The sequence below is a fragment of the Strix aluco genome, chromosome 2 (assembly GCF_031877795.1).
Source record: "Strix aluco isolate bStrAlu1 chromosome 2, bStrAlu1.hap1, whole genome shotgun sequence".
Taxonomy (NCBI): domain Eukaryota; kingdom Metazoa; phylum Chordata; class Aves; order Strigiformes; family Strigidae; genus Strix; species Strix aluco.
This window is the reverse complement of record NC_133932.1, coordinates 22,271,669-22,298,253: the sequence shown is the minus strand read 5'-3', so window position 1 is coordinate 22,298,253 and position 26,585 is coordinate 22,271,669. Positions and strand designations below refer to the sequence as shown.

Sequence of the window (26,585 nt, the reverse complement as noted above, 5' to 3'; positions counted from 1 at the left end):
CACCGAGCCTTCCTGATTTCTGTAGGAGTTCCCAGTGCTCTTTAGATGGTGTGCTTATACTATCACACCCTGATATTTTAGCAAGCTCTTCCCTATATGTCAGACCAAGCATAACATCAAAGGGGAACAAGAATAAAGAACAGCCTGAAGTGGTGTCATGCACACAGGTGGCAACAGATCCCTTTTTGCCTTCTTCATTCCTGTGGGTATTCATCAGGGCCAGGAACAATCTGTTGTTTCTCGGGTTCAGCTACACAGTTTTAAAAAAACTACCTACTTAGAAATAAACCATAGCAAACTAAGTCACCATGAACTTTTTACATCTGTTCAATACATAATAATGAAGTGCAGGCTCATGGAATCCCCTTATTTTGCCAAGTCATTAGTTACATTGGCAAAGTTGATTTCAGGAAAAGGCAATGACATTGGACTGAAAATGATGTTTACTCTCTGGTTCTGTTACATTGTTTTATTATTACAAAAGTAAGTTCTAAGCTTCAGATTTCTGATGCCAGAAAGTATACATAGACAAGTGGGATGGATAAGTGTATGTTGCTTCTTGAGAAAAGCAGGCTCTTGTTTCCACTGCAGAATGGAAGCATTGGGAGAGAAATAGGACAAATATATAACAGAATGTAACTTCATATTAACAAATTCATAAGGTTTGAAAATAAGCTAGTAAAATGCAGGCACCCTAGACAACTGTGCTTTGCCGGTGAAAGTACTTGATTTAACTAATGGTGCTTCTCACCCAGCAAGTCAGTCACTTCTTGTTTCATGGTAAAAAAGTCATGCATTTTTACTCCAAAAAAAAAGGCAAAAAAATGATAACAAACAAATAAGAAAGCACATACAAAGCAAAGTGCAGAACAAGGAAGCCATGCAGTTAATTGTAGCTGTTACCAACTTACTTAGAAAACTAGTAGGTGGGATCCTATGGAAGACAGCTCTGAAGGGCAGAGGAGCTCATAAAACTTGCAGGTCTTTAAAGACAACGTCCTCCAAGTACAGGTATAGTCTATCCCAGTAATTAAGAAAAAAAGCAGAGGTATCAGAAGACCCATCTTAGCTAAGCATAAAACTCAAGGCAGAGCTCCAACAAAAAAAGGCACTATATATGAGGTAGAAACAAGGACAGACCTCAAACAATGGTGTTAAGAAATCCAAAGCTCAGTCAGAGTTGAGAATCGCCGAGTGATATTAAGGGCAACAAGATCTTCTACTGCTACATTCATAGTAAAGTGGTGATTAAGGAAAATGATGGAACATTTGTGGGCCTTGATTGCACTAATAAACCTTAATGGCCTTGACCAGCTTCATCTGGGGTCTCTATCCACCACATTCCTTTGCCCACTGCTCCAGGAGCTGCATTTCAGTTCAGTTCTAGACCTTTAGTCCTTGCCTGAGCTGCACCATATGTATCTTTGTCCCCGCCTTTGTCCCTGGTCCTGTGTTCTGGCTGAACCTCTACATTGTAGATAGTTTGTATCCTGAATAACCCTCTCTGACTCCTGTTTCTTGTACCATCTTCTGCTGCTAGATGGACCCTGGAATTGGTTTGCTACCTCACTTTGTCTGGAGACAGACTCAGACTACAGCAGCAGCCTACTAGTACCTAGGAGTGGTTACCAAGAAGATGGAGCCAGGCCCTTCCACAGTGCATGGTGGAAGCACAAAAGACTACAGTTGAAATAAAAGAGGTTCAGACTGGATATAAGGAAAAACTTCTACCCCATGAGGCCAGTCAGGCAGTGGAGCAGCCTGCTCAAAGACGTTGTGCAGTCTCCATCCTTGGAGGTTTGAAACATGACTGGATAATGCCCTGAGCAACCTGGTCTGACCTTGTAGCTGACTCCCCTCTTAGCAGGGGATTGAACGTGAGACCTCCTGAGACCTCTTCCAAGCTGAATTACCCTATGATCCTACAATTCTACCTCTAAGAAAATTAGTGTTCTCACCTGAAACACACCTGTCCACATTGTTACAAGGCAAAACTTGTAGTGGAAGTTCATGTTTTAAATATTAACCTACTCTTAGAAATCCTTTTCACAATGTACACAGCTTACATTCCACATTAAGACAAAATTTAACAAGTGTACATAAAAAATTAAGGGAGTGCCAAAAGTTGACAATGCTGCTGAACACAAGATTACAAAAACCACAGAAACAGAGAGGATGCTGGACTTAAGGCTTGGAAAAATTTGCTTATAATTAAAAATGTGTCAAATAATAAAAATAGTAGGCAATATAAATAGTCATTTTAGGTCATCTGTAAATCATTTATAAGTGAATGGAGCATAATTGCCTTTGTATTACATAAATAACCAATCTAATCAAGGGAATGATAAAAAAATAATAAAAAAAAAAAATCCCCAGGTCTGCTGGAAGATGGCTACTCTTGTTACTGGAATGCAGGAAATGTGAACTTTGTAACAGATTACACCATACTTCTTTTCTCTAACTCTAGCATATATCCCAAAGAAGCAGAGCTATTCTCTTCCAACAGTAATTCTCCACTTTTTTTTCCCCCTAAGGTTGCTCTTACTGCTGTGGTCATCACCACTCCCACACCCCACACCTAGATCCTCCATTCTTTCTGGGTTGCTGCCATGACCATGTGTGCACTCTCAGCAGCTTGTCCTGGCCCAGTATCCCAGTTTACTGGCTACCATCCCACACAGTTATGCTAGTGTGCTTCACAGATGAGGTGTGTTTCCTCATTTGGGAACCAGTCTCACACCTATCACTGTGTTGTAAAGAACTTGCACCAAATAATTGCACCTTCAAACTAACTAAAATTAATAGTGTGTTTTTTCCAATTTAAATATGCTGAATCTTGGAAATGTCTCAAAGCAAATCTCTGATTCTCTGTATAATCTGCTAGACACGTTGCCTTTTTTAAAATGCCTTCCAAAATGTTTGGGGTTTTTTTGGTTTTGTTTCATTTTTTTAGGTATCTGGCTTAGCACTGATAACTGATACAAATTTTCATTAGCACCAGATCTGAGAAAACTCAAAAAATGGTAAAGAAAGTCCTGGTAATATATTCTTGAACATACATTGTCACTTACATAATTTTGATATAGGATCTTACTAATGCAGAATTAAACAGGCGTAAGAGAAAAACTACTTATATGACAAGAATTACTCTATTAGTAATAAAATGCCATATTCCTATTTTTAAATCTGAGGAAGAGCAATTTCCTGTTTTCCCCCAATATATATTCTATATAGAATTCTATATAGAATATATATTCAGATAAAATATATATTATATTGCTATAGTTTCAGAATTAAAGTGTCACCCATCTGAGGAAATTCACTCTAAAGGAATTCAGCAGTCAAAATGAGAAGCCACATGAGAAGTCAGCCACAGTAGAACTGATATTTACTAAAAGATATCTTATATCTTTAGATAACAGCAACTAGCATGGTTTAAGATTTAGAGTTTGATTTTTAACAAAAAGAATCTTGGATACAGCTGTTTGAACTATTCAAAGAATAGTTTCATATCACAGAAATCAATAGGAAAAGCAGCACAGAAATTTCATAAGATAGTTTACACTGTGTTGGGGTGGGGCTAAGAAGTTAAAGACAGAAGAATAAAGTACTGTGACTCATAGACCTCTTCCTCTGAAACCCGTATGTTTGACTCATTCAGTTCCCTTTTTTCGACAAAGATTATAATGGTTCTATACTATGCGAGCATATGAGACTAATAATAGCATCCATCGTCATAAGCATGCTATTAAGGCAGATGATGACAGCAGGAGTAGGAATAGAACCGCATTGTACATAAATCACACAAGTCTAGCAGATAAAAAAAATTACAGAGATTCGTTGCAAATCCGGTGCACTGACTTCTCCTAGAGTCTCAGTAATGAAAGGATCAAAGTCAGGATCTTGGAATCGGGTCTGATATCAGCAGAAAGGGCAAAAGAGAAAGTTACAGGATGAGAAACAAGGTGCTGCAAAAGTTCCATCAACAGAGGAATAAGCTTCAAGGAGTAGCAAGAAACAAAAAAGCCACAGGAAGAAATTAAATTGTTCTATCTATAGCATGATAGCTAGAGAGTTTGACAAAGTGTTGGAAGAATAAATGTTTTCCCTAAAGCAGAAATGTAAGTCTATCCTCACTAGACCTAGCTGTGTGCCAAGAGCTTCAACAGTTCCAAGAAGGTGTATGACAGTATCCAGTCTATCATTTTAAATACAAGAAGTGATTTTGAATCACTGAGGCTCAATATTATTATATAAAGGTCAAAGGATTCAAAAGAAAAGAACAAAATACACTACTGCAGGTAAGAGGTCTGAAAAGAAAGCAGTAGGAGTGAAGAGAAAAAGAAATAGCACTATATTGACTGTTATTAATTTTAAGAATGAATATGAATCAGTAAAGAAACAGCAAATAAAAATTGACAAATTCTCAATGGCAAAAGTACTCTTTAAGGCAGCAAATAGAAGGAAGGTATATTTGTTGTGAAAGAAGTTCACAGCCTAAATGTTAACACTGTATTGTTTCAAAAGTCAAATATTTACTTCTCAGTCTGCCTTCCCTAGAAGTTGAAAAGGGGAAAATGGGAGTGCCTCAGAAAACTCAACAGCTAGGTTTGAGCTGTGGGTAGCCAACCCAGACACAAGCTGTTAAGTAGCACAGGGAAGGGAAAAAAAAAAAAAAAAAAAAAAAAAAAAAAAAAGCAGTTTCACTTCAAAAGTATAGATGCTGCAGCTTAAAAAGAAATTGACACAGAATGAATTAAAAAGATACAGGCAAATGATTTAAAATTATGAATATTAGAGAAAAACTCTACAAGTTATAGGAGTTAACAGTAAAGACCATGCATAATTAATCTATGCTAGATATTAATAAAAGACTAAATATTCATATATGTGAATGATTAACATTTAAAGGCATGTTATGATCTGCTTAATTATCATTGATTAATCAATGTTATTAATCAATGGATCTCTATAGAATTGAAAGAAAACAAGTTCCTACCTGAAAATAAGAAGGTACGTAAGCAAACATTTCAGAAACAACTGAATATAAAGAGACACTATTTGGCAAGAAATATAATTCAGTCCCAATACACAGGTAACTATGAAGATCGACATCCTTCTGGAGACCTATAGAGTCAAGAGGACATGGCAGAGGCACTGCCAGAAAGCTAGGCATGGCTGAGATTGCGCAGAATTATACCAGTGGGTGTAGGAGCAGGAGAGGGGCTACGCTTACATCAAGCTAAGCTTAGTGCAGGTAAAATCTGAAACTCAAACTACATCATCCAAATAGCTGTCAACAGTATACTTGATAAAGTACAGTAGTGTGAGTATGACTCATTTCTTGAAGAAGGCAAAAAGTGATCAATTTCCAGAATTATTTCTATTAAAAAACAGAAAGAAAAAGAAAAAAGATGCCGCTTATGCTATAATAGTCGCCAGAGCAGCAAAACAGCTTCAGATATTCAAAATAGGCACAGGTGCACAATTCAACAGCTTTCCTTCGAGGCGATACACATGGAGCTTGGCAAGAACTCTGACACGTCAGGCCAAGGGTCAGGCGAGGCCGGCTGTGCATGCACAGCAGCCACAGGATGCGGGGGAGAAATGCATAATGCAAACACCATCACTGCAGGGAAAACACTGAGTATCAAAAAGGTACGGAAGTTGACTGAAATTGTAATTACTCTAGGGAAAGTACACAATCATCAGGGTGTTATACCAAGCAAATTTGCAGATGTGATGAAGGCATGGAGCACCTTAGGGATCACTGCGGAATAAACAGCAGCCAGCTTACATTGCACCACCTCCTGACCAAAACGACCAAAGAAGAAATGTTTCCAATTCAAAGTACAAATCAGGAGAAGAGCAGAAAGCTGAATGAGTCCAAATCAATCATCTTAGTGATAGCTATAGCAAAGAAAAATACAGGAAAGAAACTGAATTTTTATATGTCCAGAAGTGTTAATAACATACTATTGTAGGAACGCTACAGCCAGCACTAAAGGCTGGGTGATATGACATTCAAGTTGCTATATTCACTGTACAAGGTGATCAAGTGATGCACTGGCAAAAGAAGCTGGATTAGAGAAGCAGCCTGCCAACCTGCAGCATGTCATCTGGCAGTTGCTGATTCTCGTAAATGCCCTTTGCATCTCATCTGCAGAAGAAGGGGATTTATTTTAACTTTTCCAGAAGAAAGCACATGAGGTGCTGGAAGGACTGCACAGAGTGGTTGTCATAACTGACAAAATTCCAAAGTATAAATTCACAAGTCAGCGATATAACAAAGAATTCATAGCACCGCCTGAAAAACATATTTGCAACATACAGCTGAATCTGCACTCATAAAAAAGCAAGTGGGAATCACACACTTCAAAAACATTTTAGGAAAGAGGGAGCAGACATGAAGCAAGACCAAAGGAAAACTAATCAATAGATTTTACAGTATATCCACAATTTTTCAAATATTTCGGGAGGGAGTAAAAATGCCTAGTGACACAAACTTGTGCTGTAAGGCTTGACATTTGCTATGGCATCAATATTCAATCAATGAAAATGCCTAGAACTTAAGCAGCTTGTGTATTCTGTGGTTTGGTAAACCTCATTCTCTCTCCATGCATGTCCTCCTTACTTTTTGTTACTGTTATCCTGCATGTTGTATAAAAAGTAAGCACTGAATGTGGAATTAATACTTTCACCTATGCACTGCCATATCATTGACTTCACTTAGTGTATTTTGGGGTGGAGAAAGGAAGTCACAGAACAAGTTAGTTTTGTTAGGATCCTCCTGCATAAAAGACTTACAATCCTGTTTTCCAAATTTCTAGAAGATTAAAATATTTTACAAGTCAGGAAATTTGCAGAATTGGAATTCAGATGTTATATAATTACTTTTCAGAGTTTTCACCTCTACTGTATTTTAAATTTAACCCTTATTCTTCCAAGATTTAATAAAGTAGTTGAACATGGCAGCCTTAAAGATTTTCTAGCTTGTAAAAACCCATTAAATTAAACAATAATTTCCAATGTATGTCACAGTATTACTAACTAAAAAAAAAAAAAAAAAGTTGTTACGTAATAGATTTTCAATAATTTCAGAGGCTATAGAGATTAGCATATGCTTTCACTACTGAGCAAATCTGTCATTGAGGGTAGGCTTAAAAATACATGATTGTTAATAAAGACTTTAAAAATAGTGGCAGTTCAGTCCAGAAAAGACAAGATTTTGAGGAGAACTTCTTTCAAATAAAGGAACGACACTATACTCAGGTTCATAATCAATCATTTTTCATAAATTTCAATAAATGTTGAAATACCAGAACAAGTTCATAACTTGGGGAAAAAAAAAAAACAAAACACCAAACAGGGAAAGGTTAGATAAACTTAAGCTTTTGTCACTGAATAGACTAAGATAATATCTTGAAGTAATTCTGAGTCCTATATTACTATGATAACTCCAAGAAGCAGTTCAGGGGTTGTTATATTTTCTTTCCATTTAATATTAATATTTTTATAAGGTATTTTTAAAAATATATTTAGGCATTTGTCTCTGCTACTGATGAATTTCTCACCTTTTTATCTGTATATTGAAATGGAGATTATTGTTGACTTAAAAATGCTTTTTTTGGGTCTTTCCAGGTTTTTTTATGATCAAATCACTAATGGGTGAGTAAAGCTCCTTTTACGTTTGTGATATTTCTTTCTAAATAACCCTTGTATTTCTCACCAAAGTCTGTAAATTGATCCACCTCTTATGACCTTTTGCCTTCTAACAAAGGATTTATGACTTCTTAAATATATTTTTTCATAGATCAGTAACTCACACCTCCAGTTTTTGTTTCAGTTTTTGACAATTTAAGTTATCACTTGCCTGCTGGAACAGTGAGTAAAGCTGATTTCATTGTCAGTCAAATCTTAATCTGCTACTGCACTTTTGTTAAACTGTGTAATTGTGTACAGATTATATCTACGCATCTTTGAGTGCTTCTCAATTTCAGTATTCCAGTCATTCACTCAAAGTTTGAATTTATTTTAGCGATACAAATCTATATCTGGTCATAAAGTCTTGATATTGCTGATCTTTGTTGCTGGCATGTCATAGTACTTTGCAATGAATTGCAATGGAAGAGAAACTTACAAGGCAATTTTTCCTTCTCCTTTATTTTCTTTTCATATGTAAAGCTAGTAAAGACAGAGCAATTTCACTTATATGAAAATTCTAGATAGGAGGATGTATCCACAAAATAAAAACTTCTTGGAGTATCATGAGTAAGGCCCTGCCTCCAGAGGAAAACAGATAGCAAACAAATCCTTGTGCAGAGAAGGATGATACCAAAGCAACCAATTCAGCGAGAACAGCTGTTATCCAGAGCGAACAGCAGAGTCAACACACAGTCTAAATCCAAAAGAAACAAAACGTTAAAAGAAACAAAAGTGTTTGCAGAGGCATGGCTATTTTTCAAGATGGTGAAAGAAAAGAAATGGATTAATAATAGGTTTACTACAAATCATACTTAATGTTTTATTCTTGCCTATATAGCAGATTCTCTGGAATATGATGATCGTGCAGCTGAGTGAAGGATTATTTTATCTGTATATTATGTTGAAAGTCAAAGTTAATGTTCTATGAGTGCATACGATTCTTACCAATAGACTGTATGGCATGCCTAGAGCAAGTACAACTGGTACACATGCAACATAAAAAGAAATATTTCATGTAATACCTAAAATTAAGATAACTTCAAACAAATGTTACAGAACGGCAAATCCTTCAAGATTTAAGCCTAATGAAATCAAAGATACATAGGCTTAAAACTACTATTCAACTTCTGTCAGCCATATTATTAACTTCATTGGATATTTTTCATGTTGAATAGATTGTACTCATAAATGTCACCACAGGTATATTTGTTCACCAGAATGCGTTAGTAATTGCAAACCTTTGAGCAAAGGTTCCCTGTTGTGACACTTCTGCTGCGATCAGGATGTCAGTGTGTTTGGGGATTTCAGCTACCATGGCAGCTAAAATCCCGGCTGGAATTTAAGATGCTTTTACTACTTTTTAGTAGAGAAGGAAAAAGTGGAAAGAAAAAGGGGAGGGGAGGGGAGGGGAGGGGAGGGGAGGGGAGGGGAGGGGAGGGAAGGGAAGGGAAGGGAAGGGAAGGGAAGGGAAGGGAAGGGAAGGGAAGGGAAGGGAAGGGAAGGGAAGGGAAGGGAAGGGAAGGGAAGGGAAGGGAAGGGAAGGGAAGGGAAGGGAAGGGAAGGGAAGGGAAGGGAAGGGAAGGGAAGGGAAGGGAAGGGAAGGGAAGGGAAGGGAAGGGAAGGGAAGGGAAGGGAAGGGAAGGGAAGGGAAGGGAAGGGAAGGGAAGGGAAGGGAAGGGAGCAACAAGCTTTCCAAGTCCAGTAATAAGTTATTGCTTAAATGAGTAGCCACTTCTCAGCAGTATATAGCGAAGTCCTTTACTGCAAGTATCTCTATTTTGAATCCAAATTAGCTGGGTATTCCACCATAAATAGAAATTGTCATTCAATTAATAATAGATGTAAAGAAGCATAACACTGTAAAACAGTTACCACAATGCTTGACTTGTCTGATTTATTCTTGGTGTTTTCTAGTCAGTTTGGAATGATGAATGCTTTCTTTTCATTATTCTCTATTTGGAGCTATGCTTCTCATTTTCTCTCTCATATTGAGTTGGCAAAAGGTGAGAATTCACATTTGGGACAATTGAATTATAAAAAAAACCCTCTAACATGATTTTTAACTATAGATGAACATATATTCCTCTTTATTCCTACCTTCCTTCCTCCTACAAAGCCTTGACAGCCCTTCTCACACAGTGACAGCACCTTCTTTGCATAATCAAAATACAGTACAATGAGTTATAGGTTGGGTTTTTTTGTTTTTTGTTTTTTGGGTTTTTTTTGGTTTTTTTTTAAATTTAGTGGCATTTCTAGTTACAGAAATATTTGAAATTAATAAAAATAGGAATTCCTAAATATTTTAGATTTAGGTTTTCACTTAATGAGAGTTTTATATTTTAAGAATTTTAACATGTAAAAAAGGGTGATGTTGGATCTTCTAGTCTTTCTTTGTGGTGATTTCACTGTACTTACAAATTCTCTCAGAAAGATATTTTTGAGTCAAGTGGCTCAGTAATCTGAAAATTGTCTACTCTTACAAATAACTTTACTCCCTGCCTATGTGTAATTTCACAGGGCAGGCTTCATACAAATTGGGTCACTGAAGAATCACTTTCCAAATTCTTCAATTCAGTCTAACTAATGATTTCAGTGTCGATCTTTTGCTGAGCTTCATGCAATGAATTCTCTGCATATACCAAGTCCCAGTGGTATGAGCACTGGCTTAGGGGGTGTACTTGTTTTTCAACTCATTGGGTGCTACTTCCAGTTAAACTCACTGGATTGAAATTAAGATGGCATTTAGGGAAGTGGTCATGATTTTATGTGCTTCAGAAACTAAGTGGGAAATTCTGAAAAGAAAACATGAAAGGAACACAGATGAATGGAAGGCAATGTGAGCAGCAACAGTACTCACAATCTCCTTCAGTTTTTCTCTTGGTGTTTCTACAGCATGTTTGAACTCCCACATAATCCCTCACTGACTTTAATTTTTCTGCCAACTTTCCCTGACCATGACATTTTTTATCTCATCAGTTCAGTCTCCAATTTTTGAAACAGAATATAATACTGGAAATCTAGTTTCAGTTTTAAAGGAAACAATGGAAAATGATTACTGTCTTCCCAAGACAACCTCAGTTACACCTTTAAAAGAACACACAGTTGCAATTTCACCGCATAATGTCAGGGTGGCTTTGGTTCCACTGGAAACTGTTTACAGAAGAGGTAACATTCTGTCACTGCGCCTCTCAACACAGGTGCCAGCTTTGTAGGAGAAGTTGCCAGGACTGGCTTGCTATAAAGCTGGAGGAAAGAAGCACCTAGATGTCAAAAGTCTAGGAGACATCTCCACTACAGTTTCTTGAAGGGAAATCCTTCAGGCTTATCTTTGATTCTTCTGCTATAGTTTTAGAAGTTTGAACCCCCCCTCTTAAATCCACCAGAGAGGGGCTGAAAGACCCCTATGCATTTCCCAAGCTTCCCCATACACAAATGCACCGATAACTCTGTCGCTAATTCTGTCGTCTGAGTAAAACACATATACATATAACTAAAAAGTAGAAAAACTCATACTTACTACTCACTAAAAAAAAATATGTAGCAAGAATGCAGTGTATCTTTCTAACCTCCATATCCATCAAATTTGTTTTTCTGTTGTTTATGTCCCCCACAATGTTTCTATCTCTCATTTGCTCAGTCCTACATACCATATTATAGCATGTTATATTCTTCCTTTCTGCTTATGGGACAGTAGATAGCTATTGCCTTTTGATCTTCTTTTACCTACTACCTTCAGTTCCCTTTTTTGAAACTATAACAGAAGTTAAAGCTTCCACCCCTGGGAAGCTTTAAACATCTGTAACCACTGTGATTGCACTAACATGTACATAACTGCCCCTGCTATTCCCTAACTGTTGTACAGGACTATCACCTCTCCTTCACTGAGTGACCACAAAACACATGCTTCTGAGAAGATGCCCTTATTTAAGCATTGATGTATTAAACCACACATTTTATAGGAGGCACAAATACAAACAGCATTATGGCCAGTAGAAAGATGGCTCTTTTTTTTTTTTTCCTCTTCTTTCTCTGAAACAAGTGTGTCTTGGGATATAATGGCCAGGGCCATGAAGGCTGGTGCATGGTTAAGAAACCAAAAGCAGTTGTATGAATGGATGACAGGAATCGTGCGAGCATCTTAACAAGATACACTAGTATTTAATATCAAGACAGTGATGATGTTATCACAAGAATTGTCAATGCTGACTTTTCATATGATCTATCTTCCAGGCAGGTAATATGTTTATATACACACTCCCACATAGTGAATACACCATGTATTTAATGCAATACTGGAATTTAACTGTGCTGAGGTTATATGCCAGCTTTTTAGCTATGCACAGTAACACTATGAAAGCCATCTGTTAAAATTGTAGTAAGATTATAGGCAGTTAAACTGCTAAATGTTATTTGCCTGTCTTTTTTAGTTCTCCCTTCTGTTCACTGAGACTCACTGGAGCATGTGTAGTATTCTGTAACTCACTGAAATAGGAGGTACAGTATTCAGACTAGCCTGCTATCAGAGAAACTGTATTATTTTGTCATTTTTCCTAAATAAGTCTCAGAGCAATTGAGAATGATGCTACCTGCAGGTCGCTGTTATTGCTTGACTCTCCAGTGATGGCCAGGTCAGAATTTAGGAACTTACCTGGCATTATTCATTCCAAACGTACGCTTGTTCTTCTGGTTTGAAGAAAGTGGCCAGCCAGAAAAGTAGTACTGGTCAAGGTCAAGTCTGAATTGTTTGATATCAATTCCACTCATGGCGTCAAGATTTTTTTCATAAGGTAGTTCTTCTCCAGAAAGACTGATGTTGTCTTTTTCAAGCAGCTGCATGCCCCTGTGCTAACTCAATCAAGCTAGCTCAACAAAACCAAACCAAATTGGAGGGAAAGCAACAACATTGTAAGAGGAAGGGGGTGCACTCAAAACCAGCATGTTGTTTATAACTTTTTCTTCTTTCTATTCTGAAGTAAAAGTCTAAAAGCTAGATAATAAAAGATGTATGGAGAAGTGGTTGCTCCAAGACTAAACTGAATGATATCCCTAAAAATCAAGTACACCTACGGAAATAGTTGTGCCCGTCTCACCTAAGAAACCACAGATACTAGATTTGCTTCAAATATAGTCTACAGACACTTTGAAAAATAACATGTACTACTTTTTGGAATTAGGTCTTCAGACTGTTTTGGAACACTTTCACTTAAAAAAAAAGCTGGTTATACTTTCTGTTTGAGCCTGTAAGCCACCAAAAGAAAACAGCATTTTCCAGAAAGGTCACAGACCTTGACAGTCTACTAAAAACCAAAGGCCCTAATCCTTCAAATTTTAACATATAGTCTCAACTTTATTGCTGTGTATCTTATGGAAGTTAGTAACACTTCTTACAGTGGAAAGTATATACATGAATATTTACAGGATTGTTGCCTAACTATGCTGAGGGATAACTTGTTAGATAAGGAGAGAAGGCAACAAGCACCCGTGTACTCATACCCAGGTATAGAAAGTGGTAACATCTTCTAGCAAATTCCTGAAAGAAGTATTTTATATCTGAAGTGACAGATTCAAGTTTTACAGGCTCCCACCAGACCTGTTTTCTGACAGCAAAAATAATAGGCTTAATACTTGCTTAAAAAGAACATGTATGAAATCTTGAAGTAAATTCTACTATTAAACAAGCTGGATATGTAAGGGGAGTGGTAGGGCCTGTCTGTCCACTAAACTGCATGGCAGATACAGCAGAGGAGACAGCCTTCCTGACTTTGTACAATGACATTTCTTTATGTAAGATGAATCAGATGAATTCCAACTGTTTCAATGTGAAATTAAATTCTTATATATCATACAATTTTTGGATAAGAAAGTAGATCATGAATGCTGGACAACTTCAATGATTAATGTTTGTGATGCCTATACATGTACCTCTCAAGGGTAAATTTTCGGCATGGTTCATTATGAATGGAAATTGCATGCCTAAATCCCTGTACACCATGCAGAAAATGTGCTCCTTTACATCTATCATGATAGAAAAAGTAGGAAAATATTTATTTTCATATTTTAAAATTATATTCAAAGTATCCCTGATAAGAAGCTAATAAATATGCAAAACAGCTGAAGAGAAAAATAAGTAAAAATGGAAAGAGGTTCTAGCAACAATTTATTCTCAGCACAGTAAGGTGAATTGCAATATCTTAATGTAAATAAAATCATTCTTTAAGGTTATATCTTATACTTTCAAAACACAGAGTATACTTTGTTTCTCCAGTAGCAATTATATAAGGTTATATAATGCATATTATGCATTTAAAACTACTATTAGAGAAGCAAAGAAAAAAAACCCACAGATAATCTTTTTCCTACATTACTGAAACACATTGAGAAAGCATTTCTAAAGAAAGCAAAGTATAGAACCACACTACTTTATTAAACCTTGATATGAAGGAGTTCCCCATTTTAAAAATGTTGACTCTTGATCAGACAGGTCCCCTTCAAATACTGGTAAGGAATTTAAATGTTTAGTTTCTGAATAGTGTTGCTGAACTCCAAACTAAACCTTTTCACTGCCTTACATATGAAACTTCAGTCAAATAAAACAAAGAAGCATGGAGTATCTTGAGCTGGAAGGGACCCATAAGGATCGTCAAGTCCAACGCCCTGTTCCTCAAAGGACTACCTAAAACTAGATCATATGACTAAGAGCATCATGCAGATGCTCCTTGAACTCTGACAGGCTTGGTGCTGTGACCACTTCCCTGGGGACCCTGTGGTAAAATAAAGTAAGTGTGAGGTAAAAGAATACGTTATTTAACTGATATAAACTGTAATATCTCAGAAGACCTATCATAATATTAAGCATAGCATAAAAAGTATGGCCTGGGAAAATTTTTTTTAAAATGAATAAAATATTGTTTGCAACACAAAATACACACAAATTTATCATGAAAAATCAGCTAAACAACAGTGGAGGGCAGAAAAAATCCCAGGAAGTGGAGGGCAGAAAAAATCCCAGGAAAAATAGCATTGTTGTAGAAACAAAGAAGCCTTGGGAAGTGGAATACTGCAGGACTAACTGGAAACAAAACATGATTATGATTTCCATACAGAGGACAGGACAGGTGAATAATGATGTGACAAAGCTCTTGGTGATGCAAAATTAATCAGAAGAGTCAAAGCTAGAACAGATTCCTAACAGTTACAGGAGAATCTCCTACAAAGTAACATAGTAAAATGGGAAATGGGACTCAATATCAGTAAATGCAGAAGAATGTGTGTGTGGAAGAAACAAAACCACCCCTGACATACTATATAAACACGCAGACCCTTCCCTTTTCCCCCAACATATGTACACAAATACAGAGAGATAAGCAATTTCCATTCAGGCATCGCCTAGTCACTGCCTGGTTTTCTACTGAAACACTGATAGTCAGTGTTAGTGACAAGCAATGTTAGAAAGTCTCAAGAAAGAAAATAAGGACAAAACAAAACCACAACATGCCACTGTATGAATCTATGGTTGCCCACATTTTAAATACGATCTGGCCACTGCTTCTCAAAAAGCATACAGAAGAACTAGAAAAGATACAGAGCAAGTCATAGGAAGAATGTAGGCACAGTATGCTCTCTTACCAAAGAGAGATTGAACAAAATGGAGGAGAAGAGGGAAGGAAAGTTTGTCCAGGGTGTAAGGAAATCATGAAGGGGCGGTGAACTGAGTAGTGTTACTCATCCAATGAAATTATCAGGTAGTAGACTTAAAACAAGAAATAGGCTTCATACAAATAAAAAGAGCATGACTTACACCACACATTCAAAACTGTGGATGATTTTGCCACAGAATAGCAACAGTTACAGAAAAAACTCCATTGAGAGGATGTTAACAAGATGGCTTTGATATACATCTATCTCAGGAAATTCATAAATTGTTAATTCCTAGGAAATGGAGGAATGTATCATGAGAAAGATCATCATATTGTCAGCCTTGCCTTCTTTCACTGGACATTCCCTGCTGGCCATTGTTGAAACCAGGAGACTGAAATGGATGGAACTCTGGAATGACATAGGTAATTCCCATATTTCTAGATTTGTACATGAAAACTCAGAGTTAGTGTTCTTCCATTGGCTGCTTTTATTCAAGCCTGGACTTTGAATTTCTTTATTTTGTATTTATGAACAACTTAGTCTTTCATTGCTGTACAGTTAAGCAGTTGCTAAAACCAAGAGAAGTTGTCTACATCTACAATCATAAATTAAGTGCATACATAATACTCAACAGTTAAATTAAAATTCTAATAAATCCCATTAATGGTTCTTATCTGTAAATACTTGAGATATTTCTGAACAGATTTCACCATTATTTGCTAAATATGAATAGCATATTATGTTGTAACTAATACTATATCTCCATATTAGAGAACGTCTAAATCTACTATCTATTGCAAACCTATTGCCTACCTGATTCCCAAGCTATCTCAGGACCTTTTTAGTATCACTGCCCAGAAGGTAATTCTTAAAGCTACTAGGGGTGATTCTGTTAGATGCTACTACGGAACCTCAGTGCCATCTTAGAACCTTCCTATGCAGTTTCCAGCTCTCATATGAACAGGCTAAAACTAGCTGTGTTAGCAATAACAGGGAGGAAAAGCAAAAAGGGAAATAACTTATACCTCTCATTAGGGCTCTGTATAACAAAATCAAGTGGAAAGCAGTACAGGGCACAGAACGCATTGTTCTATTCTAAAATGTAACAAGTCAGTAACCATATTCTGTAATAAACCAAGTTCCTAAATGGTCTTTAGATGTAATCTTGTACAGACTATGCAGTCTTGAAAAACCCAAAACTAGACTGGCTTTGTTTTCTTGCTCTCTGGACATCTGGACACTGGAATTATTTGTTTTCCCACTTTAAGTGATCTCCTATCATGTAATGAAAATGAGAAAGATTGGTCATAAATTGCTCTAATTTGGAATTCAGCACTGCAAATCATCTTTATTTCTGCAAAAAACAAAATAGACTCAAATTGCTTATACTGGGTAAACCCATATACCCACATTTCATCAGCTTTTTCTGCTTTTTTTTTTTTTTCCCTACAGAATGAAAAATACTGTTGGAGACAACCCATATGAAAGTACTAAGTACTATGAAATTAAACGGCAGCTGTAACACTTGTGCAAAATTTAATCTGCTAAAAGTTGAAGCATCTAACCTTCTCATTTCGATTTATACCCCCAAATCTAATCAAGGTTATTGAATGATGAGGTAATTTTATTTTTGTGAGTTGATATGGTTTTAAACGTAAACTTTTTTTTTTTTTTTCCATTTCTCTTAACTATTCTGTATTACTAATTGGGGAAGTAGGAAAAGGGTTAACTAAATCAGAATTTATTATTTTATCTATTTTTTGTATCTACTACTTGACAGAACTTTGTTTGAAGGAGTCCAGAGTATGGTCTTACTGTTACAGTAATTGATTTTTCTAAATGAGAAGTGTTGGTTGACTGAGAGGCACTGTAAATATTTATGTCAGATTCTCTGTACAACCAGTCCAAACACTGATGGCATGCAACAGCTACCTAGAGCCTTCATTCAGACTAAGACAGTCTATGTACTGGGTTGCTGGCTGTAAAGAGCTTAACACATCAATATTTAAAACAGTCCACAGCCAGAACACACCTGTAGCATTTTCCTTTTCTGTGAATAGATAGCAAGATTTGATACAAAGAGATGAAAAATATAAACCTATTGTTTCTGTACACTGAACAGCAAATATTATTCTCTTGTATTTTGTTTTCTGTTATTCAGGGGCTGAATAATAAAGCAGATATTTCAGCAAGTTCCAGCTAAAGAATAAACTTGCACAGCTCCTAATCCATCATATTATCCCACATGGACCAGAGCATCCACTCACATGGAACAATGAAGGGGCATAACTCCACTACACTGGAACAATTTATGTAAAGGCCACAGGAGTTAATGGAACCATTAAAACATTTACATTTGAACATATGCTACATCTTTTACTCATTTAGTACTTCTGCAAGTTATACTATCCAGGAGATCTTGCATCATGCTATGGAGATATGAGAAGGACTATTATCATGCTAGTTTTAATGTTATTATATTAATTGTAAGATTAATAAGCATGAAATACAAAAAAGCAGCTATATTGAAAAAGAAGCTTATCTGTGGATGAGAGGTACTGGCTGTAGAACATATGGATATGGAAAGAAAAAGTAAAATATTTCAGCAAAGTTTCAGTTTGAGTACATTTTTCCCCAATATAAAATACTCTTTGATTTTGTTAGCTTCAAGAGATCATATAGTTAATGATATACAGCAGCTAATTTAATATATATTGGGAAAACAGTTGGAGTTGGAAGGAGATAAGTGAAAGAGTGCCACAAGAACATTACAGCCTATTTTGTTCAATTGATATAAGAATGAGAGGCAAGTTGCTAAAACATGTTGATAGCAAAACACAGAATGAAGAAGGGTCAACCAATATGACAAAAGACAATGTAATTCAGAAAGTGCTGGAAAAACTAGCAGTAACATCTTATACAATTCAGCGTAGAGAAGTGTAAGACAACAAGCCCAGGGCCAAAAAAAAAGAAAGGAAAAAAAGCACAAGCTATTATACACTCACTACAGTAATACCTTCCACAACACTGAACAAGCAGAAGTTCCCAGGAAGCAATGTATAAAGTTTTAAACCTTTCAGAATACTATTCAATGAGTGAAAAAACATACTGAATTATGGACTGCATAAATGGATGCATCACATGTAAGGCAGAACAAATTCCTCTGCAGTATTACTATAGCAAAACTGTATTTGGATATTTTGTATAGACTTTCTCTCTTTCACTAGAACTAAGAACTTGTGAAGGAAACCACTGGCATGCAGAGAATCAAAAGTATTTTTCATTCAACTAGGTAAGAGAATTGAGGACTTACTTGGGAAGAAAAAAAAACAACTAAAAAGCAGGAAGAGTAACACTGAAATTTTTTGAGCTAGTTATCTTGAGGGACCTCAATGGCATGGGAATATTGGATTTCCATGAATTTTCTGATCTTCCATAAGATTTCCCTACAGATACCAAGCCATTCACACTGCTACACAATATTCTTGACTACATAACCTTCATACAGAAGTCTGTTACGTTAATTGAAATTTTAAAGAGCTATTCTACCTCCTCTCTTTTTTTTCTTCATATGGATATATCTAAGCAACTATAACTTAAAAGTTTTGTGAGTCATTTCTAATAGCGATTAGTTCTGTGACTGTTACTGGCTGTTCTTCCTGCTGTGTCCATCACTACTGCTGGACTAGAACTATTCCCACTGATTTAAGGTCAGCAAAATTTTTCTCCTTGAAGCATGAAACATACACAGCTCTAGATTGTTATTTCACATCTTTTTTGGTCAGTCTAAATCATGAAGAAATATAAACTGTTCCTTTTCCGCTTGTTTACATTTTAGGTTGTGAAGATGCATTCCTGAAATCTTTCTTGAATTTCAAGTATCAGCTAGTGTAGTAGCAAAACAGATGTTTTTCTTTTAATATTCCTCTTTCTGACATGTGCCACAGCATAACACTGGTTCTGATTTTTAGACAACGCTTACTATTTGAGGAGCCCATTCCATCCTCGTAGGACTCCTGAAGTTGGAAACACTGCATACCTGTTTCAGAAATGCATAATTCGCCACAGTTTATTATTGTAATTGTTGGAAAATAGTATCCATACCAAAAGCAACTTTTATCATTGAACCCTGAAGAGATTATTTTCCTGACATGGAATTTTTAGACTACCAGAGGTCTGCCTATGCAGCATTTGTAGTAGCAGAATTTGAACACAACAGAACACGTTCTCTCCACATGCTGAGCTCCTCAAATGGAAAGCAGAGATGTAACAACAAATGTAAAAGAGCAATATCATCAGAAAAAGTCATTAAATACTCAAAACTATCACCAGATGGGAGAGAAGTTGGTAAATCCAAATGACAGCCTGATCATGGACAAATTCATACCAAAAGAAGAGCTCAGCAATTTCAGAGAAATTCCTGATTGTTTAAGCATGAACTTCAATGAAGTCATGTGGAAGGTGGATGATGCATCTGCGCATCACTGACTGTATATTGCTAAGCCTTTTTCAAGTGGGACAGGTACTAAATGTCAGTTGTATTATACAACTGACATATTCAGGACATGCTTTAACAACACTCTTCCATAACAAAAGGTCACACAGACATCACTTAGAAAGGGAAGTTCTTCTTAATACAATGTAGAGGAATATGTAGTCTATCAATACAATAGTCAAAAGACTGAACTGTACAGTCCAGTGTTGAAATAATGAACAGCAATAGATGCTTTATGCACCTAAGAATGCAAATGCTAAAGAATTAAAACCAGAAATACATTTGCCATATCATTATTTCCTTCACAAAAAAATATCAGGTACTTAGGCTGATTCTTGTGCATAAACTTATATAAACTGGGAGTAACACCTGCTCAGTTGTGGACTACTTCTTGTTTCCTATTCACTAAATGTTCATTAATATTACTTGATACTAAATTTACAAATTAGAATATCTCAAGTGAAACGTTATTACTTTAATGTAAGGAAAGTTTATCAGTCTTAACTGATATCAGTATAAATTACACAGTAGACACAGGTCAATATATTTCAAGACAATGAATTTACTTCATACTACTGTATAAGCATTTTTATGTCAGAATTCATGCTTTTGGAAGTATGAAAAGTAGAAAGAAACAGAGAAAGCTATATGTACATTTAAAGGCTAGATGTTCTTCAAGAAAAATCTGTACTTTCTGCAGTAAAAGGAAAAAGCATTACTCAACTTATAAACATTATTCTAAAAATTACAACTCAAGTAGACTTCAGTGTATTGTTAAATTAATGAAGCTTGTTTGCATTTTATAGAAAAGACACATTGGATTTGGGAAAAAAAAAAGGCTCTATCATACATATCCTTATATAAGCTTGGCTACTGAATCTGTCTAGTTTTGTGAATGAAGTTTTAGGCAGGTAAGGACTGTATTTTGAATAAAACCAAGCTACAACTGGACTTGTCTCATTATCCATATCCCTATTATCTTCCAACAATTTTGCTTCTTATAGATATAAATTTATCTTTCCCCATAGGGATTATCACAGAGATTTATTCATGAAATGTAAATTACAACAGTTTGAATAACTTATGGGCTTGCTAGCTGGTCCACTACAAGTTAAGTGGGTGTGAATAGCTTTAGTATATGAGAAAGAGCACTGAATTTAGAAGCAGGAAGAGAATATGTACCCTAAAAAGTTCTTGTCAAATTCTTAGGTCAGTGGAGTGGCAGTCTTAAACTTTGCTGTGAGGATTGCCACAATTTCTGCAGCAATGAACGAAAGAGAAATGAGAGATGCACAAAGATCCAGTCTGATACTGTTTTCAGGAAATAAATGGGATTCCAAACCAAAGGAACACAAAATTCCCACTGTAGCTGAAAGAGGGCTTTTCTCCATTCAAAGGTAAACTAAAGAAGTGCTTTGCTTAAACTGCTCAGTGTCACAATATCAAAACTTCCATCCCACAGCATTCAACCTGCATCTTACCATTCTCTTCAGGAAGACACTGAGGAGAAAGACAGCCTCAAGGAACATGTGTTTTTCTTATAAACACTTAGTAACATGTTATTTATAACACATTAACAACATCTTATAAACATAACGACACTAAACCTGTTAGCCTTATATTCGTCCCCTATTAAACTATTATGTCCATATGTCTATTATTTGTTTGCTCTAAATTACATTTATTACAATTATTTTACATTGTCCCTCGTGTTCCTGCATACTAGTCTTAACACTCCTTGCCAGTTCACAGAATTTCAATCAACTTCCCAAGATGTTCTGATTCTGGTCAAGTGATAGTTTTCTCCAAGCAAGGTCCCAAACAGAACTTAGTCACAACTTGGTTGTGGCAACAGGACAGGTCTTTCCAGGTAGTGATGACCCAAGCAGCACAGTGAGAAAAAGGGAAAAGTTTAGGCTACTTTCACTGGGAGAAGTAGCAAAATGTTTGTTTTCCTACTGAGACTGAAATGAGTTTGAAGTGCTACTTGGAAAATCCAGGATTTGATCGTTCTTGATTTCCTTGTGTTGAAAATAAAAGGGAATTTCACTCATTTACAAAGTCCCATAGTCTGTGAAAAATTCAAAACAATAGAAAACACAGGTTTTTGAAAGCAATTTCATTTAGTACAAGTAACCTTCTGAAGGAAAAGTTCAGTTGTCAATGAAGGAGGAAAATTTCACTCTAGGTCCACAAAAATATTTGCAAATCTAACACTTTTTTTGTTCCCTCCTGTACTGCTTAAAAGCACCAAAACCCCATTATGCTTTCAGTCATGAAATTGACAGAATTCAATTCATTTGGAGAAATCCTTGTAGGTAAGGATACATGTATGCTAACGAGTAACAAGACACAATAAGAATAGCTCTGCACAACAAGGCTGTTCATTCTGAAACTATTACAAGCATATGGGTGGGGAGGGGGTCCTTAGACTAACTGTGGTCTGGGTTTGTTTATTAAACACCCGTCAGCTGGTGAAGTGCATAAACTATATTCTCAAGCTTGCATTATGATTTGGTTTCATACAGAAGAAATCCAGCTTGTACACTTCCAAGACCTCTCCATTATGAGCAGAGTAAGTGTGGGTGATCTGGAGATTCACTATAACAGCACACAGGATCAAAAATACACCAATGTAAGCACACCTTAAAGTTTCCATACAGGCAGAATTTAGAAAAGTAGCTAAGTGCCTGCATAATTTTAAGCACAGGAATGGTCTCAATGGTTTTGGTAGAAACACTCTTAAGTTCATGAACTTGGTGAAGTTTATATGCCTCATTATCTGCATGCTTTGTTAAAATACAGCCCAGCATCATTCTATGAAAAAGGTTTTTACATTGCAAATCCATGTAGATTTTTAACCTAAATGATATGTTCTGAAACTCAAAAACATCCTGCACTTTCTTAATATTTATGTAGATAGTTCATTTATCTAGCTATTTGTTTCTCTTACAGTACAGAAGTACTTTCAGTAACAGATGTCTTAATGAAAAGGAATACGGCAACATCCTCTTCATTTTCTCTCAAAAGTATGAATATGCAGTTAATACCATCAGCTTGGTAATCAAATGTAAGGATGACTAAAAGGTTGGAAAAACAACATTAATGATGTTCTGAGGGTCACCCAACAAAGCCAATATTTTCTGTTTCTACAAAACCTGTTGGAAGGATTGTCTCACTCTTGTATGACATGCCAAAAACTGTTAAAGACACAAAACATTAATACATTTGAATTTCAGGAAACAAGTTTTTTTTACTTCTCATTTTTTTCATCATCCATAAACTAGCATGGACCTCATGGAGTATAATCAGGTAATTCATCTTATAGAACTAGTTTTAAAATGGTAACTTCCTTGTGGTGAATGTCTGTAGCACAGAATACACACCTCCAATTTTGCTACACCATGCTATAGATCCATATAGCCAGACTATGAGACTATGAAAACACTACAAAATGAAAATGAAGGCTGAGAAAGAGCTATTTCATGGTCTTGTTTGGAAGTGCAACTTACGGTCTATGATGACAAACAAAACACACTGGCACAATTCAAAGTGTCAGACACTTGATTTCTGTATCATATGACATAATAAAAATTGTAAATCTTCAGCCTTACTCATGACTATAACCAGCAGTGAATGACTAATGATAACAACCAGAACTTTAACTGAGCTGACTTTTTATGTTAATGTAGTACAGATAAATGCATTAGCTAAATGTAAATCAATTGCTGCACAGTATTAGTCAAAGACCTAACGCTCACTGGAACTTGCAATGTGTTGACTGTCAAAATGATTGTCATGAAGATCTCACTTATTTTTATCAAATTAAACTGTCTAACCTCTCAAAGGAGTAGTGGAGTCCAACAGCTACAGATTAGAGAAGTTAAAGAGACTCCTTAAACAGTATGAACTGCAAAACCACACACAGCAAACATGTCGCCTAAAATTCCTGGAGAAAATCAGGCCAAAACACACTACAGAGCATAGCACTCATAAGGTCAAGTTAAAAACCATGGAAACTCCTTTGCCTTTCTAATTTTGGTACTGTTCTCAGTGTAAAAGATGAACAGTGCACTTGCATTAAACTATGTAAAATTGCTGGATGTGATAACATCCATAAAAACTTGAGATCAAAAGTTATGCTTTGGTAAATATACTGCAGTGGAGGCCAGAAAATTCATCAACATGATTAAGCTTGGAAAGAAAAGTGGACCCAGCAGCTACGGGAAAATATATTCCAGGTTGTTCTAATGCCTTCACTTGCAGTGACTTTAGGGTCATCTTGAAACTGAGATTTTGATCTCAATTTACTACTGTATTATGTTGATCAGCTATAAAGGAAATTAAAGACAATGGCTATTGACCTCTTGTTGGGTATAGAGGAAAGGTCCATTGTTCATATTGCCAGCTACTGTAACTGTCATGCACTGAAAAGTTTGAAATACTCAGCAATAATCATCTGCATGATTAGCTTGGCTTCCAATCTAGTTGCATTAGAACTTTTGGTAATTAAACCCCTCTGAATTCTGTGTTTGTACCAGTACTTTCCACGAGTAATACCCCATCTTCTTCCTCTGCAAATGTATGTGCACAAATCACATCAAAATCACAGATTAGGCTCATTCCTAAGGGAAGCTCACTCTTGAAGTTGATTCCACATTAGAAATCTACCTCAAGGTGCAGGAACTGAAACCAAGTACTTGAACAATCAAGGATCTGTAAAATTTCTTCAGCAGTACTGAAGTACATTCAACTGCACCTGAAGAAGACATAAGAAAAATACATAATCTTTTATATAAATAAAGAGACAATAATGCCACATACTCTGACTACTGCAGACTTCAAATTGTCTCATATACACACACGGTTAACAACCTCAGAGTATGCTTGTATATAGGAGGCACAAAAGGAATGACTTGTATCTTCCCAGATTCTGTTGAATCATTTAGTAAACTTGGTGCCCATCTACAGTACGGCATGAACTTTGGAAATGTCTGTCATATGTGAAACAACTATGAGGAACAAAGATAATCCCTACTCCATAAGTTTAACGTTCTTTAAATATCTGAAATAAAAATCAAGATTTTTTTTAAAGAAGGATGGACATGTATTTCAGAATGCTCCAATGATAATTAGTTTTGATATGCAGAAGCATTTTCATATATCAAGACACATTTTGGAGTATAAATATTGGAAAAGTATCCATTCTTACCTTCCATTTGCCTCACGTAGCAGGTGCCTGAACAGAATGCATGATCTGACTGTAAATAATGTCTCTTATTTTTTCTCTTCAATTTACCTTTTATATAATAAATAGTTATTGTATACTGTTAAAGTGAAATATTGTAATTATTTAATTAACCTGTTTTGCCCTCTGTAAAATGCAAAAGCTATAAATACAGAAGCAAATCAAATTGAGTTCTGCCGTAGGCAAGAAACCAGCCTCCAGTGGATAGCCTGCTGCTCAGATATCATTTGTTAATTTCAGTCTTTATACTTCCACAGGAAAAAATAAGGGTCCACATGCAGTATAGTTGTATTTAGCAATTTGCCATAGTCCGGTACTATGAAAATAATTCTGATCTTAAAAAATGAGACATAGCTTAATCCAATTAATTCAGAAAGAGAAGATGAATCTCTGTTGTAAGTGAAACATTTCAGACAACTGAAACCCAGAAAAACAATTTTTAAAATGACATTCTGTATGTGTCCCTACTTAATACTATTTCCATACACAGCCTCTAGCAAGGGCTGATTTTCAGTCTAACTCATTTTACTCATCATCTGTCACTTAAAAAATTACTGACAATAGGCTACAACACAGTCATGATGTTAATAAAAAACTCAGGAAATAACTTAGACCCATAAGAAACAAAAATCTTGTTTTTTATCTCACTATTTTAAAGTGTGGTTAGTACCACCATCTAACAACTGAAGTATAAATGGCAACCAAATGTACTTGCCACAAACCAGTTTTCTGATTATCAGAGAACTTAGATTTGCTTTAACAAGTACAAGCACCTTGAAAACCTTTTTTATAGTTTCTTATACTCCTCTATCACAAATATTTTCCTTTATAACTCTTATATCTCGCTGCAATAGAAACTTGAATTATGGATGCTAACCCATTAAATCTCCTACGTAATAATTTTTCTATGGAAAAACAAATAATGCGCCTCCTAATGGCTGCAGATACCTCAACATGTATTTTCTTTTAGTCTTAATTCTATTTTCCACCTAGCAGCAAGCTATCTGACTTGATTGTCCTATATCACAATGGCAAGTGATCTAATGAAACACTTTACTGCATCATTATGTAGAAGAGGAGCATTAAAATATATGCCATGTTCACTTCTTTGCTTGTGCATTAAACAACATATTAACAGGGCTTGTTATATGGCAGGTCTAGAACCAGAACTTCACCTCTGGGAGACTTCAGAAAAAGAAATTTAGCAAAATTAGGAATGTTTGCATTTCATAGATTTCTGTGATTCACATACATTTCAATACGATCACAAATAAAAATGTTCTGCTTAAAAGCAACTAGAAGATTTACTTGCAAAATAATGTAGTAATTACAGTAACAAACACCTCTCACCTACTCTGAAACAAGAAATACAGTTCAACAGGGACTGACAAGTTGCTGTATGTTGCATAATTCCTTCAGTATTGTTTCTTTTCAAATATACTTCCAGTATTTTCCTTCCAAAGATGGGTGAGGTCAGTTCCATGTTTTGGGCTGGTAACA

At 35.9% G+C, this 26,585-nt stretch overlaps 1 long non-coding RNA gene across 1 annotated transcript in view; it reads right to left on the bottom strand.

Moving 5' to 3' along the window:
- Positions 1-394: 394 nt before the first annotated feature.
- The window catches only part of LOC141920145 (uncharacterized), a 34,268-nt gene continuing 8,077 nt past the window's right edge, over positions 395-26,585 (bottom strand). The window contains exons 2-3 of the long non-coding RNA XR_012622226.1: positions 912-1,018; positions 395-585 (exon numbers count right to left, since the gene is read on the bottom strand). This is a non-coding gene — a long non-coding RNA (uncharacterized LOC141920145). The remainder of the gene's footprint in view (positions 586-911; positions 1,019-26,585) is intronic.